The sequence below is a fragment of the Lotus japonicus genome, chromosome 2 (genome assembly GCF_012489685.1).
Source record: "Lotus japonicus ecotype B-129 chromosome 2, LjGifu_v1.2".
NCBI classification, from domain to species: Eukaryota; Viridiplantae; Streptophyta; class Magnoliopsida; order Fabales; family Fabaceae; genus Lotus; species Lotus japonicus.
In genome coordinates this window covers 43436873-43454265 of record NC_080042.1, presented here as the reverse complement: position 1 = coordinate 43454265, position 17393 = coordinate 43436873, and the positions used below count along the sequence as shown (strand labels likewise).

Genomic DNA, 17393 nt, shown 5'->3' with positions numbered 1-17393 from the left:
CTTTGGCTTTGTTATTTCAGTGTATGCAAGGTAGGCTTGACACGAAGTCATTGGTGTTTGATCCAGAGCCTGAACGTACTCTCCACCATCGTCGAGGTCAGCAAAGAGCTGCTGAGGTTGCCTCCATGGCTGCCCAAATGACGGAAGAGGAGATTCAAGCGCACATAAACGAAAGGGTGCAAGAGGCTCTTGCTCAAAGACTCATAGAGCAAGAGGCAGAAAATGTCAATCGCTCTTTGAGAGATCTTACAAGACTCATAGGCTACTACTATTCCGGTAGCATAGTTTTCCCGGATGGCATGGGAAACTTTGAGCTAAGACCGGCATTCATAAATTTGGTGAGCCATAACCAATACGGTGGAGGTGCCCTCGAAGACCCTCATGCACATAAGGAGCGGTTTATCCACAACTGTAACACCTACAAAGTTCAGAACGTCTCAGCGGACACAAACCGCCTGAGTTTGTTCCCATTCTCGTTGAGGGACATAATAGAGGAGTGGTTGAATTCACAGCCCCAAGGTAGCATAACATCTTGGGAAGATCTTGCCGAGAAGTTCACCACTAGATTTGTCCTGAGAGCTCTTTTGAGAAAGTTGAAGAATGATATAATGACGTTTGTCCAAGTGGCCGATGAAAATCTCTATGAAGCTTGGGAGCGCTTCAAAAAGCTTTTGAGGAAGTTCCCACAGCACAACCTCACCCAAGCGGAGCAAGTGGCTAAGTTTTATGTTGGCCTCAAATATTCTTCAAGGTTTGGTTTGGACGCGGCTTCAAATGGAGAGTTTGATGCCCTTCTTCCACAAGTTGGGTATGAATTGATCGAAAAGATGGTTGTGAGAGCTATGAACTCTAATAATGATCGCCAAGCCCGAAGAGGACTGCTAGCAGTTGAAGCCTATGATCAACTCATGGCCTCCAACAAGCAACTCTCCAAGCAAATTGCGGAGATTCATAACACAATGAAGACCACCAAACTGATCGGTGGTAGAATTGCCAAAGTGAAGTGTGTGACTTGTGGAAGGCCTCATGATAGTGAAGGATGCACTGAGACTAAACCTGATAATGAGGAAGTCAAAGCCATGGGCCAATTTCGTAATGACCCATTTTCAAATACTTACAATCCTGGATGGAGAAACAAAGGCAATCTCCCAATCAAGGTTTCCAAGGCCAAACCTCAAGACAGCCTCAAGAGCGAGGTGAAGTTGATGGTGGTGGTAGCAAGAAGAGTTTGGAAGAGATGGCTGAGACTTTCATCAACCGAACTTAGAATAATTACAAGAACCAAGAGGCGGCTATTAAAAACCTACGGAATCAATTTGACCAACTTGCCAAGCAAATATCCGAGAGGCCTCAAGGTAGGTTCCCTTCCGATACTACATCCAATCCTATGCAAGAAAATGCCTCTGTTGTGACCACTAGAAGTGGTAGGGTGGTGAATGAATTGAAGAAAAAAACAGAGGGAGAAAAAAATGAGGAGATAGTTGAGGGAGAAGTTGTGATTCCCATCAAGACTAAAGAGGCAATTGGTCTTACTCCTGAAACTAGCAATGTTCCTTTTCCTAAAGCATTGGCTAAGAAAAATTTAGACAAATTTTTTTCAAAGTTTGTGGATGTTTTCAAAAAACTCCACATCAATATTCCTTTTGTTGATGCTTTGGAACAAATGCCTATATATGCTAAGTTTATGAAGGATATCTTGACTAAGAGAAGGAGGTTGATGAAACAGTAATGTTGACGGAGGAATGTAGTGTCATCTTACAGCGGAAAATGCCAAGGAAAAGAAGAGACCCCGGAAGTTTCACAATTTTGGTGGAGATTGAAGGATTGGCGAATGTGGGAGCACTTTGTGATTTGGGAGCGAGCATCAACTTGATGCCGCTCACCATGTTTGAAAGATTGAATCTATGAGAGGTTAAACCAACTATGCTCTCCTTGCAAATGGCGGATCGATCCCTAAAGACATTATACGGGATCGTGGAGGATGTAATGGTAAGGGTCGACAAGTAAGCGTTCCCCGTGGATTTTGTGGTGCTTGACATGGAAGAAGATGAGAAGATCCCTCTCATTCTTGGCCGACCATTCTTAACTACTGGTAGAGCTAAGATTGATGTCGACAAGGGTCATCTCATTCTTCGAGTTGGTAAGGATATGGTAAGATTTTCTGTTTTCAATCTCATGTTAAAGACTAACCATGTTGATAACTTTGTTTGTTATGTGATTAAAAGCGTACCAAAGGTTCAAGAAGAGACCTCCAAGGTGGAAGAAAAAGATGTTGAGTTCCGTCCGGCTCTCATCAAGCTTGTTAGTGGAAACAAGTATGGGGGGGTCAAAGTACGAGAATCTCCATGCTCATATGGTGAAGTTTACCCTTGCAAGTTCTCTTGTCAAGAAGGAGGGAGTGAGAGCCTTTAGAATGGTTATATATACTTTAGAAAAGGTCCCTCTCGAAGTAACAGAAAGAAAAGCAACGACTGGAGTGGGAGAGTCAGAGTGATGATGAGTTAAAAATCAAACTCTTCCCTTATTCCTTGACGAAGGGAGAGCGAGAGCATGGTTTGATGAGCAACAAGACATAACCTCATGGGAGGATTTGTTTCAAAGGTTTTGTGCAAGGAATTCGATGGGCTTAACATCGAAGGAAGGTGAGTCTACCTAGGACTATTGTTTGATCTATTAATCCAGCGTCACCCATAGGATTCGATGGGCTTAACATCCCACCCCATGGCGCTTAACATCGCTGCCCCTTGAGGACTCTGTGCTATAAGGAAATAAAGTTGCGTCCTCACTAACAACAATTGCTTTTGGCGTAGTGGTAAGCGTTTGATCCAATAAGTGGTATCAGAGCAAGGTCATGGGTTCGAATCCCCTGGCTAACACTGGGGGGGAGATTGTTGGATTTATTAATCCAGCAGTCACCCTTAGGATTCGATGGGCTTAACATCCCACCCCATGGCGCTTAACATTGCAGCCCCTTGAGGACTCTGTGCTATAAGGAAATAAAGTTGTGCCCTCACTAACAACAATTGCTTTTGGCGTAGTGGTAAGCGCTTGATCCAATAACTATAACATAGGGCTAAATGGGAGACAACCCATGTTTTATTTATTTTTTTATTTTTTTGTTAGTTGGAAAAGTCTTGGGGTTAGAGTTTGAGGGAAGCGATTTTGAAGCTTTTCGAGGGTTGGAGAAGGTTTATGAAGAACACTTCAAAACTTGATTTTTGTTTGTGTCTCTCGGGTGTTGTTGATTAGTCCTAGGGTGTCCTTGCTTTTGTCTTGGTTGGGGGGTTTTCGGCATTTTGGGGTCGTTGTGTGCTTGTCGGGGTGCCTCGTTTTATATTGGGCTTTTCCTTGTTCCATAAGGGTTTGTCCTTATGGGTTTTTTGTGGATAATAATATACAATCCTTTATTTTTCAAAAAAAAAAAGGAAAAAAAACAAGACAAAGATTACAACTAACTTTTTATTTTTGTTTTTGTTTAAGAATGCTTTAGGATAGTTCTTTTTATTCTTATAAAAGAAAAAAGAAAAAAAAAGCAATTTTGAGCTGGGTTGGGCGCTCAAGCGCTAGCTCAACAGATACTTTGGGGTTTCTGGGCACCCAGTGGCGCTCAAGCACCCATGATCAGCGCTTGAGCGCTCCAACACGCACACACACATGGTTTTTTGTTTAAAACACCCCAAACCTTTCATTTTCCCACTCTCCAACTTCCCTTTCTCTTTAAAACCGCCCCCCTCACTACTTATACCCATTTCCTACTCCTCCCATCTCACTTGCACACACTTTTGCTCACTCTTTATCTCTCAAGTTTGCATTACATCAAGTTCATTCCACTTGCACCCACTCACTCCAAGTTCAAGGTAAGTTCCATCTTTCCACTTCTTTCCGTCTACATTCATGGGTTTTGTAATGCATGACTCTTGGGGGTTGTGGGTGAGTGATTCTAAGCTTGTGCAAGTTGGGTTGGGGTTGTAATTGCTTGTTGTGGGTTTTTTGTGCCAAAATTAGCAATGGGTGTGAGAATTTTGGAGAGTTGGGTAGTTTGGAGGTAATAGTTTAGTTTAGTTTTGTTTTTTGCCTTCTAGGTGTTTGACAGAATGCTCCAATGGGTTTTCCTATTCGATTTAGGGCAAGTTCTTTTTGGTTCCTCTCCTTTCCTTGCCAAATTCACTAGAAAGCTTGTTGGGTGCTCTTAGGTGTTTAAGTTTTTATTTTTGTAAAAAAAATTTCCCTTTAATTTTGATTTTTGTTTTTTTTACTAACATGTATAATGTTTTGTTGCGGCTTGTGGTTGTACTAACTTTGTGCAGATGCCTTCTAAGAGAGCAATATATCCCACAAGAGCAACACGTTCTTCCTCCACAACCTAGGACTTTGGCCGCTGCCGCTTCTTATCGGCGACAAAGGAGGAGTATTATAAATCTGTCCTAGCACACAAGGAGTGTGTAAGGGAGCGAGGAGTATTCTATAGGGATGGGAGGAGAGACTCCCTCGGCGTGCAAGAAGTTATGGAGACGAGAAAGTGGGGGAATTGGGTGAATCAAATTCCTATTGCTTGTGAAATCATGGTTAGGGAATTCTTTGCGAATACCTACTGTGATGATCAAGATAACAAACCGGAACCCCAACTTTCTCATCTTGGTTCAGAGGTGATGTTATCGATTATAGAGCTGAGAGGATTCGAGGGTTTCTTGGTCTTCTCACGGAGCATGAGGCCTTTTCCCATGGAAGAGAACCTTCCATGATATACTTTCGGATCGTTCTTCAGCGTTCCGGTAGGATCTGGAAGTAGTGGTGGTTAGGCCCGGTCAAAAATGGGAGATGAATGAAAAATGGAATATCACCTACTTGCTGAGGCAAAACATGACACCGCTGGCTCGAGTGTGGGCTGAATTTTTGCAGGATTCATTGTTCCCTAGCTCTCACAAATCAGAAGTGAGAGTGGTGGTGTTGATTTCCATTTACTGCATCATTAGAGGCCACCCAATAGATGTGGCGAGGATTATTTCTTACAAGATTTACTCACACTACAATGTAGATAAGGAGAAGCCTCGACCCATCTTTCCTCAACTGATTTGTGCCTTGATTCATGATGTTAGGGGCAAGGCTAGAAGGTTAATCTTTGTTGTGTAGAAGAGGTTGACGGTTTCCCCTATTATGAGCAAGGATCGGGTGAACCAACTTTTAAGGAATGGATGTCAAGGATGCCTTAAGAGGAAGAAGAGGAAGAGGATCCTATAGAGCCAGAGGAAGAAGAAGAGGAAGAGGAGAACGAGGTAGTGAATGAGGTGGTAACTCGACCGCGTGCTGACCCTTCACCTGCTTGGATGGAGGCCGCCTTCAGGCGTATGTTTATGAGACAAGATCTCCTTCACAGGGATCTTGATCTCCATTGGAGGGGTGGTAGCACGTCGGATCCCAGGTATAATGGCCCAATGGATTTCAGCACATTGGAGCAAGGAATGACTGATTTGAGCCTAATGCATGATGCCGGAATTCATCCGGAGTATGATGATGGGAGGGGCAATCAAGGCCCCATGGAGTGATTTGTGATGAGGTACTTCTAACCTTAGATAGGTCATGCATTTTTATCATATTTTCCATTTGTAGTTTTTGTTTTTCTTTTGCTCATGCATTATATAGTTAGCTTTGTTTATTTTGTTGGGTCTATTGCTTCCCTATACTCACATATTGTTGCCCGCAAGTTTTTCTCTTGTACTTGTGCTGGTTTTGAAAATGTTTTTGTGGATACTTAAGTTGTTTTTGGGGTTGAGTGATTGCATGCTTGGGAAAGAGAGGGGGAGACTTCGGTCTTCCGAGTGTTTCGTGAGAATAGGTCGGTGTGAGTCCATTAAGGGTCTACCTTTGATCCTTCATCATAAAAATTCCCTTGAGGATTCTGATTCACTTGTACTTCTTGGTTCTGCGTTGATTTCACTCATTGCATGCTTTGTGATTCTTGCCTATTTCTTGAGACTTTTAGGATTTTGAGCTTCTAAGTTTATTGACTTGTACATTGTCCCTTTTGGGCAGTGTTGGTCCTTGAATTGTTATGGAGCTGAATAAATTATGAAATAGTCTCTTGCCCCAAGTGAATAAGTTGAAAAAGAAAGAGAAAAGAAAAACTCCTAATCAAATTGGAGTTGCAAAAAGAAAAAGAAAAAGTTGAAAAAAGGGGTCAAGAGACTTGTGTGCTTAAAAGGTTTGTTGTTGAAAGCTCCAGGGTATTTAATTTGGACCACACTCATTATGCTTTGAAAACCTAGTCATCCTTAGGGACCAACTACCATAATGTTTAACCAAGCCAACATTTCAACCCTCTTTAAAGTCTCTTTGAATTTGTGCATGTTTGATCTCTGTTGCTCTTGAGTGAATAATACCCAGAACCTATGAACTACTTGTGTGCTCAGTGCACTATTTCAATATCTCACCCTAGGAGTTTTAGATCTATATGTTTTCCATGAATGGACTCTACACTCTTCTCTATTTGAAAGTTGCATGAAGTTGGTTGTTGAATCTTTCTCTTAGAACCGGTTGTAGTTACTCTATCCCCCTGTTTTGTGGTAAGTATTCCTTGTTGAGACACTTGTTTTGGGAGCATTTCTTGCGCTTGAGGGAAAGCAGTGTTTTTTTACGCTCGAGGGCGAGCTGTCGTTGAGTATAGTGGTGTGATTTTAGTAGTGTTTTTAGGGTCATTTCTTTGTGAGTTTTGAGTCTTTTCTCTTTGTTTCATGTAGTGTTTCATGCATTCTCATGCATTTTTATCTTTATTTGAGTTTTTGTTAAGTTTTAGAAAATTTGTAGTTTTATAAGGGTCTTTCTTGCATTTTTATAAAGTTTAGGACTTGCATGTGTCTTGGTCCTTAAGTGCTTCAGGTGATAACTCATGAAGAGGGAAGGCCAAAAAGCACGAAGAATTGATGGAAGCATTCAAATGAGGGTTACAAGAAGATTTGGAGTCATTTTCAGCGAGCAGCTGGCGCTCAAGCGCCAGCACTCCAGCTGTCCAATAATCCGCTTCTACACTCACTACGTTCTAATGAATGGTAGTTTATTGCTTCAGATGTTCTGAAGATAAAAGCTCTGACGCTGGGTTCTGAAGAATCCAGTGCTGAAGATTCTGAAGACCAGAAGTTCTGAGAGAACGGTCAAAGACTCTGAAGACTTGAAGATTATGAAGACTCAAAAAAGCTGGCTCTGAAGACCAGAAGTTCGGAAGTGAACGGTCTAGATGCTGAAGACTTGAAGTTCTGAAGATCCAAGCATCCTCGTGACTCTGAATAGAATCTTCACAAGTTCCAATATGAAGCGTCTCTGAAGATCAGAAGTCAAATGCAAAAGGCAAGGGTCACTATCAAATAGTACAAGCGCAGTGTATTATCCTGACCACCACCTAACGAGGATCAACCATTGTATGATATGGAAATTCCAGAAGTACCCTCCAAAGGATAGAATTTCACAATGGAAAAATCACTCTAGGCTTGGAGTATATAAAGGCTGAAGAAAGGAAGAAAATGCTAAGAAACTCATTGCAATCAAATTACTATCAGCGAATACCTTAGCTATCATTTTCTTCATTGTTCTAAATTTGTTTACACCTTGCTTGTTTTAGAAGCACCCTTTGTAAACACAAACTTGGATCATACTGTTTGTATTTGCTTAAGGGACCGGGTAGGTCAGAATCCTTGAGAAGACTAAGACTTGTGTGTCTTAGTGGTTGCTAGTTCTTAGGTGTGTTAGTCACGTAGCAAGTTGTGCTAGTGTAGTTGTAACAACCTTTGATTAATGGATTACCTTCATTCAACGAAGGAAGAAATCACCTTAAAGGGTGGACTGGATTAGCTTGAGGAATTGTTCAAGTGAACCAGGATAAAATCATTGTGTCCTTGTCTCTTTACTCTTTGCTTCCTTAATCTTTGTTATCGAGAGATTTTCTTGAAACCAAAAAGGAATCATTTTTATTCCAAAACCCTATTCAACCCCCCCCCCTTTCTAGTGTTTTTCATACCTTCAGCCCGGATCTATCGACAGAGGTTCGTGAGACCAGACGGTTTGGGAGAGAGGGTACCGATGCCAGTGCAAGCGGAGGGGAATAGCGGGGAAATGGAGGAGGATCCCGAGGAGGAGGAAGTTGGGGAGTGAAGCGTATGGTCCGATGAAAGTCTTTATGTGTATCCTCACTTGAACACTCTATTTATTTCTGTCATTTGAACTCTACAATGGCTTAGGCCACGTATGCTACGTGTGAGATGCTTGTGTTTCGTTGCTAACTTGCTTTACTTAGATTCATGGTCATTTATCTGAAAGGTTGGAAGGGAACTCTTAGACTGGAAACGGTCTTAGTGGTCTCTAAGTTAGTACATGGTTAGAAAGGATTAGCGGTAACTTAAACAAAACAAAAAAAGGTTCGTGTCGCTCGTTCACGAGTGATAGGAGTCGGGTGAAGACGTCACTTGTGGAAGGGAGACACCACATTTCTCAAGTTAGCTCGTTCCAGACCTTAAGCAAAGTACCATTACTTAGACACTAAGCAATAACTTGACTTGAAACGAATATCAATCTGAAGGTGTTTTGGGGAGATTGGAGTGATTTTACCAGCACTGAACACCAAATCAACCCCCACCCCCAAATCTAAGCTGTTGTGTTGGGATTCTCCTCCTCCAAATCAACATCCCACCCGCAAATCGAACCAAATCACAAAAATCAAACCCAAAATCCTTCAATTTGAAGCAACTATCATAACTCCTCCTCCATTGTTCGATCTGGTCCACCAAGAGAGGAAGGTGGTGGGGCTGAGAACGATTATCTTTCTATTATCCTATTACCAAGGCTTTGTTTCCTCGTTAAAATATGAAGAATATAGCTCCACTTTGATATTTCGGTGTTTCTTTTGCTCCTGTCTAAAGATTTGAATATTTGATTCCTGATCTGACATCAGAAAGTTCCTTTGTCTTTTGATTTAATTTGATACTTGCTTGTCTGAACATGTTAATTCAAATATCATTAGACGTTAGAAATTAAGGAATCATCATTCATTTTACGCTTGGTATTTCTTTTGTTCTTGTCATGGTTTTGATCTGCAGCTGTTTGATGAAATACACAGCTGTAAGAAAACTTTTATTATTTTCTCATTCAATTCACTAGTTTTGTTAATATTTTTACTCTTTGTTTGAAAATGGTTTAATGGATTATGCTGCTAGGAAGATAGAATAGAGTAATTAATAACAATAGTCTTTTGCGTAGGTTTGTATGAGTAGTAAAGATGATGCGGTGAAAGAGGCCCTTATAGTTGATGCTCAGGCAAGAAACATCAGTCACGATATAAGGTGCACCGAGTGTTGTAGTCAATCCATTGAAGATTCTCCAGAAGACATGTCAATCATCTCAGGAAGGTACTCATTACTTTCTCAATCTGGAAGTCCCTCAGTTAGCACTTTTACTTTCTCAATGTGATATCCCCAAGGGACACATTAATGGTATTCTTTACTGCTTAATTTTATCCATGGTTTCCCCTTAATGCTAACAGAAATCTGGTTTGTAAAATCTGATTCCATTAACTGATTTATTGATTGTTGGGAGTTGTATCTTAGACATTGACATTCATATCATGATTTTTTTTCCTTCCTAACGCTGGTACTCTTCCTACTTCGAGGGATTGTCCAAATAAAATATTTCTACTTCTTCGTGAGTTAGGGAAAGGAAACATGATCTAAAAGCTAAGACATGTATCGTTGTTTGTCCTAAAGCTTTTTAATGTTTTGATGTTTCTGCTCCCCTTTTTCTGTCATGATTCTTGTTAATTTTGAGTTCACTCTAGTAGAAAGGAGTCAAGATGAGTTTTCACATAAAAGAAGATGAGTATTTCTTTCAATTAGTAGTTATTAGTTTTCATGAATTTGCTATTAGATTTGAACTATTAATCCTTGATTATGTTCACATTGGTTTTCAGTTATTTAGTGCACAACTTATGACTTTGGTTTGGTATTTTGAATTCTCTATATTATGAATTTTGAATTCTATGAATCAATTTTTTCTTCAGGGTTGAGTGAAAGTTAGCAGCTCACTAGTATTCACTATTTCTCAAAGCTTTACTGATTTAATTTTAAATTGAAGGCTGTTGTCCTTCACCTTAATTTGGTTATTTTGCATTCTTCCGAGCAGGCCATGGGATCTCTGATCTATTTTGCATCTTGGGGTGGCATTCTCAAAGGTTTGAATTATTAATTTTTTCTACTTCATTCAAAGAATTTTATATGTTGCTTATATGCTAGTATGCTAAGCTAGTTCAAAAAGTTTGAGAATGGCAATCCTAGTAAAAACACCAATGAAGTTGCAGGGAATTATTAAAAATAAAAATAAAAAAAAGATTTGGTTCTTGGTAATTGTTATATTAAGTTCTTACATCCTGCACCCTTGCAATATTCAACTTGAATTCAATCTTGAAAGACATTTTTCACTAAATTATTTGGATGAAATAGATACCAGTGACAAGCTGTTATTAAATATAAATGACATTTAAGCTAAAGAACATTTCTTTCAGGTGCTTTGTGGGCTTCAGGAAGCATATGAAGCTCATAGGAAACAACAACATCGATGTCATTCTGGTCCTATGCAACTCTTTTTGTTTGTGCCTTCCAGCCATCTTAACTTCTAACGTTAAGTATTTTCCTTTATTGTGTGTTGCGCTATTTTGGTGGAAAACACAATCTAAACATGTTCTGATGCCATAATGTTGCAGATTGCATTCTCGAAGAAAGCAAACTTTATATTTCTATTCTTTCTGCTTAGAAAGGTAATCTCTCATTCTTCTTTAGAAGCTACCTGTTGTGTGTAACTCCTTTCAAATTCAGATTGATTGTTTTAAAGTGCTTTTACTGATTTTCTCATTTTCTTTTACTAGCGTTTATAACACCTTAGATGTGCTAGGCTTTTTTCTCTGATTCATACACCTAAGTTAGCTTATCACTTATTTTCTTAACTAGTTTGCTACAGTCTAGAGTTTTTGTAGAAAATATCATATCAAAGAAAATTAGTCAAGAGAACCTGAGCTTTGTTTGTCTACTATCATCTCTGTTGAGACAAATTAAGTAGAACTCATGCCAACTTGAAGGAGCCTGAAGAGGCTATGTTAAAATAATACTTGGGAGAAGTTCAGGAGAATACTTGTTGGGAGAAGTTGCGGATGATACTTGTTGAAGGAGAAGTCCTACTAATATTTGATTAAGTGAAAATCTTGGTGAAAGGTGAAGGATTGAACATGACACTGGATTTCAGGTGAACCAAGATAAATCTTTGTGTGCTTATATTTCTATCTTTCTCTAAATTTTTCTCACAAGATCTATTTGCTGCATTTATCAAGAAACAATGCATGAAGAAACTTTGAAATAGAGTTTTTAAGTTGCCAACCACGAAAAAATTTTACAGACACAATTCAACCCCCTTCTCTTATGCCTCAGTTATTAACTTCAGTTTTTAAATACTTTTGTGGAACTCCTCAAACGAGGAGTTACTGCTACTATTATTGCTACCACTACTGCTACTACCACTGCGACTATTGGCACTACTACTGCCACTGCTGCGGGATTTGGGTTTACCACCCCACCTATTGGGTTTGGCACCCCACTTTATTCAATACGGGAATTAAATTTCCGTTTTCAAAACGGAATTTAAAATTCCGATTTTTTTTTATATGCAATGAATGGTTGAAAATGTGCCACATATGCTAAAACACAGAACGGTTTTTTAATTTTCGTTTTTTTCGTATTAAATTCGGAATTTTAATTCCCGTTTTTAATAAAGTGGGGTGCGAACCCCAATAGGTGGGGTGCCAAACCTAATTCCCCACTGCTGCTGCCACTGCTGTCACTGACACTGCTACTGCCACTAGTGGTCATGAATCCCATTAGTCACCAAAATTTCTTTGTGATGTCTCGCTCCAAGTCTTGAATTATGTTGTTTATTAAATTGAATAAATTGGTTCACCACAGTGGTAAGGTATGTCTCCATAAATGATAGTTTTGATTGAGATAAGACTCTTGCAATTGAATTAGTGCTTGAATGTTTTCCCAAAGATCCAAAGACTCCATCTTGACAACTTAGATGTGGTAGTTTTCTACATTAATGACTAGGGCTGAAACTTGTGAGAAATTTGATTCAGAATCCATTTTCCAAAATTCGGAAGATTATGGCTTTAGATGCCAATTGTTAGTTTTTCTTAAACGCGAAGAAAAAAGATAGCAGAAGAAACTAAGAAATTACACCCAAACTTGAAGCAATAAAACCCAATCAACTAGCCAAAGAAAAATAGAAAAACCACCAAAATTCAAGCAAAGTACTCAAAGACAAAATGAGCTCGACCAAGAAAAAATCCGAAATAAATAAAAGCACCAAGCAACAACAGGACTAAGAATTCATGAGAGAAAGAAATTATACATGCTCCATGATCTCAACATTATACATGCCTTTCGTCTCGAGTCACATTCTTTCTCTGCCTCTAGCAGCAGCAACCCTAGTAACATCATCATCAACCTCAGCAAACCCTAACTTGGCTAAATCCTCAATGATATCCTTATTAAAACTTAGTTTTTCTAAAGCATCATATGTTTCGACTTGACCATCATCATGTTGTGCTTCAGAATGTCCTAATTCATTCGAATGTGGCACTGTTACAGCAATTTGTTGGGGCACGAAATCAACCCCAGGAGAAGGAACACAATACCGTACCTGTGGTGACAGAACCATAAAAAATAGGTGAGGGGCAAAAATTTGACATATTAAACAAAATTAACCTTGCTTAACCAATGGAGGTGGTATAAAAATATTAAGTGATACAAATATAAAATTATAATACTATTGTATTAGAAAAAAATGTCTTTGTGACTTCCTCATTACTTGTACACTCATCTATCCCCAACTACCTGTTGCATGTGATAAGGATTGTAGGCCACTGGCTCATAATAATTTTCAACATGATAGCTTTGTTCCTTCAGAGCTTTCGCATATTGCACCTGGTGCACTATGTCAGTGAAAGCCCTTACACATACACCATTAAGTATTTGGGTCACTTCACTGATGATTGCCATGCGATTAGAATGGAAGTACTGAAGTCTGATATCTCTGCACATCAGGCTCTGAATCAAAGGCAATGGACTTTCATTAGCATCAGCATAAGGAAAATCAGCATTTTCAATGCAAGCCATGACCACGATGACCTCATCTGCGAGGAGGCTAAGATAAGTTGTCGACCATTTGAGAAGGCTTTCCACAACTTTAAGGTGACTCTTCCTTTCAACCCACTAGATGAAGGCCATGATATGTGTGGATTGACTGGTTTCAAGATCAAGTTCTACCACCAAGCGTGAGAATAGTTGGCGGTCGATGTTGTGAGAAGGGAGGAACTCATCTTTGGTTATAGTCACATTGGTTCTTGAATCTGATTTCGTATCCATTTTTTAAGATAGGATGCAGATTGAGATCACTAGCTACTCCTTTTAAGGTTATTTATATGTAAAGATTTTAAAATATTAAACAATAAAGATATTTATATATCTGGGAGACAATTATTGAGGAATAAATGTATATCTATGTATGACTACTATAATGCATAGGGATGTCAATGGGTACGGGTGGGCATGGATAGTGTATACCCACCACCCGCTCCACATGTAAAAATTTATGCTCATATCCGCTCCATACCCACATGGATATCCATTAAGTGGGTTTTAACCGGATTTTAAAATATCTGTGATATCCATGGGCACCCGACACCCATAAACATAAATAAATTCACATGTATTTGTTTAAAAGAAAATTATATTAAAAGTAAAATTTAAGATTAGACTTTACGGTCAATCAATGCATGTGTGAAGGAAAATACTTATTTTCTACTTTTTTTTGTCTTAGGGCTTTCTTACACCATTACCATTGTATAAGTTTACTTAAAGGAGAATTATAACTCAAACAAATTCACAAGATATTAGACTTAATATACATCTATGTATATATAAAAAGATATTTTAGTATTTTATATATCGGGTAGGTATCCATGGGTATGGATACATTTATATCCGTACCCGCCCCACTAATAAATGGATAGTGGAAATATCCATGAAATAAATCTGTGGATACCCGTGGGTGCGGGTAATTTTACCCATAGTGGATTTTTATCCGCAGGTATTCACGAGTGTGGGTAGTCTTGACATCCCTAAAAATGCATGAACATTTGTGTTTGTGATAATCATCTTTTGGAAAACTCATTATTATATTATTTTCTCATTTTATAATTTATTATTTGTTAGTAATTCTTTTTATAATGTTAATATTTTGTGCTACACTTGTTTCCAAAAAAACAGATTGTACAACACTTAGTGATGATGAGGCTATTCGTGGTTTGGCGGAGGAGCTTAGAGAGAATTGGCATGTTGGCTTGTAGGTGTTTGATGTCGATCTGTTGGGTTTTGTTCTGGGAATGAACATTGAAGAGAGGTATAGTACCTAGAGGTAGAGGGATTGTGCTAAGAGAGAAGGAGAATGAGAGAGAGGGCTGAATTTCGAGTGTTATTTCATCAAATGAGCCAAAAGTCCTCTACACTTGATAACTACCTCCTATTTATAGAGCTTGGGTACTACCTATTGGGCCAATTGGGCCTCCGAGGTCAAGGCCCATCTGAAGGCCAGGGCCCCGCCTCAGGGCGGGATACATGCTGGGCGTTGCCCCTCTAGGGGCTCGCCCAGTCCAGGTTTTGTGCTGGTTTTGTTGGTTTGGGCTCATGCTACGGTTAGCTTATGGTCCAACACTCTTTTTCCTCTCTTGGGTTTTTCCCACTGGGTTTTCCCTTGAGAGGTATTAATGAGGCTGACCATGTGGGGGTTTTTTATTTGCAATTGTAAGCCCTTTATTACCTATCTTGCCAACTATGAGAGGGTTGTTCTCATAGATTCTTCTATTAATAATATCTATCTTTTGTTCTAAAAAAAAATATAGTAAAAAAATTACTCTTGCATAAAAAGATATATTTGTAAATGTGGAGAGATAAGTTCAATCAATTCTATATTGAGGGTATTCAACTCACTATTTATTTTCCCATATACATGACTTTTCTTTATATTTTATATTAATTTTTTTTCTATATTTATTCTTCTTTAGTCAAATAAATCAGGTTAGTAAAATATATGTTTTTGACTGAACATTTTTCTATAAATATATGAAATCATAAAAGCCATTTTTCATTAAAAGATATATTATCATTTATATTTCATAATTTCAAGTTGTTAATATTATGAATTGCAATTTCAAAATAAAAAATGATAATATGAATTGCACCATATAAACATAATAATAATAATAATAATAATAATAATAAATTTAAATTTAAATATTTAGTGGCTTAATTTTAGTAACTTCTTCCCAATATTTTAAAAAATAATAATAATATATCATATAATAATAATAATTATTATTATTATATTATTATTATTATATTCATAATAATATTAATATTATAATATAATATTAATATTATATTATTATTATATTATTTTTCTTCTTTTTATTATTATTATTATAGGAAAGTGGTTAAAGCTTGATATTGTATATAATAACTATCAATATATAATAATAATTATACTTTCTTTTACGTACTTAATGATAATATTAATTACACGACATAAACATAATAATAATAAATTATTTTTTAGTGGTTTTAGTAGCTTCTTCTTTATACGTTTAAATTTTAAAATAATAATAATAATAATAATAATAATAATAATACTTTATTAATATTATTATTAATATTAATATTAATATTTTTAAAGTCTATAATCAATCTATTTATCTATAATGTATATAAAGGAGCAGTTTTTGCAGCTTGGAGGGTAAATTTGTAATTCAATAAATAGTTGAACATGGACTAATATTTTCTAATGGTTAATTTAGTAATTTTATATGTATTGAAAAAAGAATCAAATCTGAACCGTTTGTTTGAGGTAATCTTAGTTGTCCGGTGTATAGCTTGGTAGATCTCCTTTGTGAGAGAGGTTTTTCTCGCTTTTGCTTTCCAATTGTAACGTCTCTATTAGTTACATCCGTTGGATTTGGATCCCCTCATGTGTTAATCTCGAGTAAACCGTCATTTTGGTCCCTGAATGTGTTCACTTACTACGGTCCAGTCCTCATACTCTGGAAATTATCTTTTTTGTCCCTGAATGAGTCATCGTCAACAAGTTAGTCCTTGATTGAGTTTTCCGTTAGTCCATGTGACGGAAAATTCTAAATGTCACTAGTTTTGCCACATTAGCTTGACACGTGATCAATGACTCTGATCTTGTTATGTCACCTTAGTCAATTTAGTCCCATCAAAACCCTAAAGCCCCAAATTCGTGGTTCTTCATCTTCATCTCACAATTCTGAAATTTTACATCAGATTCTTCCTCTAAGAAGAACGAAAACCCATTTCAATTGTTCCTCTCAGTTCTCCGTTTCAGATCTTCGACGCCGACGAACCTCCCTCATTAGAATTCTCATTCAGAAAATGGCTTTAGGTGGAGGAGCTCCCCAAAGAGGAAGGTCCTGCAACTACTGCAAGCATGAGGTGAAGGAAACCAGTCGGGGGTGCGGACGCTGGAGGAGTAGCTGAGAACATGCTTAAACTTTACACCGATGATGCCCGTGGAGTCAAGATCTCCCCAAATGTGGTTCGTGTAATGAGCACCGGCTTTACAGCATTTGTTTTCATTCTTCATGTTATGGGCAAGCTATATTTTGTAAGTAGGGAGGCATAGGGGATAAGGCAAGAAAAATTAGGTTAATTTTTGGATTTTAAACACACAAGCTCTGTTGTTGAATTTAGATTATTTGTTGCTGGATCCACCCATCCCTGTTAAACTACAATCCTTTGTTGTTTTTAACAATTGATTTATTTTTGGTTTTTTCTTTTAAAAAGAACAAAAACCCAGAAAAACCAAAATCCTCATTCTTCTTTCCATTCTCCAGAACCAAAGAAACCTCGTCGCCGCTGCATCTGCTGTGTCGTCGTATCAACCTCCCATCCACACCAAGAAACCTCGCTCCTTTGATCTAGGTATGGAATTTTCACCCTCTTCGCTTCATTGTGTGTCTTTACATGTTACACTAGTTCTGATGTAAGACTCACTGTTATCATTGAGTACTGGTAGATTCAAAAGAAGGATGCAAGATTCAATTTTTACTCTATGTGGTTTATTTTCTTGAAAAAAAATTGTACTTTGGAAGATTACATCTTTTATATAAGGAAGGAATCTAATTGTGATGTAAAGCTTCTTCATTTGGAGTTTCATTTATTAGAATTCTGTTTATGTGAGGTTGGATCGTCTCTTTTAAGTTTTACTAGTTTATGACCCATGCAAGGCCCGGGGGAATT

At 37.9% G+C, this 17393-nt stretch overlaps 1 long non-coding RNA gene, 1 other non-coding gene and 1 pseudogene across 10 annotated transcripts; 2 read left to right on the top strand and 1 right to left on the bottom strand.

The window, feature by feature from the left end:
- Window positions 1–590: 590 nt before the first annotated feature.
- On the bottom strand, window positions 591–697 carry LOC130741596 (small nucleolar RNA R71). Its single transcript, XR_009020485.1, has one exon. It is a non-coding gene; the product is annotated as a small nucleolar RNA R71 (small nucleolar RNA).
- Window positions 698–8441: 7744 nt separating this feature from the next.
- LOC130738056 (uncharacterized) lies at window positions 8442–17373 on the top strand. Of its 9 annotated transcripts, XR_009019146.1 has the most exons (8): window positions 8457–8780; window positions 9241–9389; window positions 10159–10207; window positions 10538–10652; window positions 10736–10789; window positions 10990–11271; window positions 12669–12747; window positions 13125–14342. It is a non-coding gene; the product is annotated as an uncharacterized LOC130738056 (long non-coding RNA). The 9 variants fall into 9 exon arrangements; XR_009019148.1 differs by having other exon boundaries at window positions 8442–8783; window positions 10990–12747; XR_009019141.1 differs by having other exon boundaries at window positions 8446–8780; window positions 10990–12747.
- Window positions 16527–16944, top strand: LOC130738055 (protein transport protein Sec61 subunit beta-like; annotated as a pseudogene).
- Window positions 17374–17393: the final 20 nt, after the last annotated feature.